Source organism: Pteropus vampyrus, unplaced genomic scaffold (genome assembly GCF_000151845.1).
Source record: "Pteropus vampyrus isolate Shadow unplaced genomic scaffold, Pvam_2.0 Scaffold8267, whole genome shotgun sequence".
NCBI classification, from domain to species: domain Eukaryota; kingdom Metazoa; phylum Chordata; class Mammalia; order Chiroptera; family Pteropodidae; genus Pteropus; species Pteropus vampyrus.
The window spans coordinates 4253-6269 of NW_011897048.1; the positions used below are offsets into that span (position 1 = coordinate 4253).

The 2017-nt window shown below is 52.3% G+C and overlaps 1 pseudogene; it reads right to left on the minus strand.

The window, feature by feature from the left end:
* Positions 1-857: 857 nt before the first annotated feature.
* Positions 858-978, minus strand: LOC111734869 (annotated as a pseudogene).
* Between the last annotated feature and the right edge of the window lie 1039 nt (positions 979-2017).

Sequence of the window (2017 nt, forward strand, 5' to 3'; positions counted from 1 at the left end):
CACTTCCGATGTTTCCCCTCCTAATTGGACCAACCCGCCTTTTTCGTGTAGATTTTAGTGCTAGCAAAACACTGGATTCCTAGTCAGGAGAACTGGATTCCCGTCTCAGCTCCACTACCTACCAGTGGTGCGACCTTGGACAAGACACTTTCCCAGTCTCAGTCTCCTCCTTGTAAAGTCGTTATCTACACAGACCCCAGAAGAGTTATTTGGTATCGCATTAGCTCTTCATAAAATCCACATGATGATGTAAAGCAGCTATCATGCCTCAAGTTTTACTGATAGGAAAACAGAGGCTCAGAGAGGTTAAATGACTTACCCTAAGTCACATCCTCACCAAGGACCAGGCTCTCAGTGGCCCAATCTCTATATGCCCACTCTCCCTGGCTGCTGCCACTGCTGCTCTGCCTGGGGGTTAGAGCTGGCTGGGGTTCTCCAGGTTCCTGGGCTGACTCTGCCCCACCCCGCCCTCAGGCAGCAGCCCCATCCAGCCAAGGCCTGGTCACACCACGGTGAGTGCTGGCGGTGTCCTCAACGATCAGCACTGGCATTACGTGCGTGTGGACCGATTTGGCCGCCAAGCAAATCTCACCCTGGATGGCTACGTGCAGCGTTTCATTCTCAATGGCGACTTTGAGAAACTGAACCTGGACACGGAGGTGAGTGGAGCTGGGGATGCACCATTTGGTTGAGTGCGGTGCTAGGTGAGTCAGTGGTGGACAGCATTTCTCTCCAGCAGAGGTAAGACCTTGTTTTCTGATTCCTGAATATCCTAGGCAGCTCTTGGCAAACTTGTGGCTCATAGAAAGGCCTGGTTTTTTGTTTGTTTTGTTTTTGTTTTTGTTTTTGTTTTAAAACACCTACAGCACCTGGTCTTCCTAGGTGGTCTCCCATTCAAGTATTAACCAGGCCCGACCCTGCTTAGCTTCCGAAATCAGACGAGAGCAGGCACACGTTCAGGGTGGCATGGCCATAGAAGAAAGGCCTTGAATTTTGTTGTGGCATCGTTGTTGCTGTTAGCATGCAGATTCCTGGGCACCACCCCAGAACTCCCGAAATGGGGTCTGGAAATCTGGATTTTGGAGATCAGGCAAGATGACAATATTGCCCCCTTGGATTGCCTAACTGTGGAGTTGGTAAAGACCCTGGCCCTGATCTGCAGATAAATAATCCTAGAAAGGCTTATTGACTTACCCAAGGGCCTGCAGCCAATTTGTGGTGGAATCAGGTTAGAACCCAAGCCAAGGAAGGCCCAGTGAGCTTCCGGCTTTAATACCAATACCAAGGAAATGTGTGTTTCAAGTCTTTTATAAAGCTTTATGGCCAGGAATGCGAGAAAGGTGTGCAGGCTCCCGCACCCAGGGAACCTCACTCCCCAACCCCCCTATCCCCGCAGATGTTCATCGGGGGTCTGGTGGGCGCAGCACGTAAGAACCTCGCCTATCGACATAATTTCCGCGGCTGCATAGAAAATGTAATCTTCAACCGTGTCAACATCGCAGACCTGGCCGTGAGGCGCCATTCACGGATCACCTTCGAGGCTAGTGGCTAGGGGATCTGGGAGGACGGGACATCAAAGTCGCTCGAAAAGCAAAGAGGTGGAGCGGGAAGAGATTTTGACAAAAGCCCAGGACCTCTCTCTCCCCAGCCAGATGCTCAAGTGGGGGGCATCACCGACTAACAGGAGGTGCAAAGACCACCCCTCTACCTCCCAGTTAAGAAGCTATGGTCCGGTTCAACCACTTCCTGAATTAATAGATGAGGAAAATAAAGTGCAGAGGCCGGGAGTGGCTTGGCCAGAGGGCACGCAGTTGCGCTGTGGCTTAGTAGGGACTTGAACCTAGGGTAGTTTTGGTGTGCTCATCTCCTCACCCGCTCAGGAGCCGCAGTCTAGGGCCTCTGCCCGGTAGTCGACGGGAAATCGTCTCTGGACGCTGGAAGAAAGGAATGGAGGCGGTCGCCCTGGAGACAATGTAGATCAGTGATAGCGAGCCAGCCCAGACGCCCGCTACAGCCG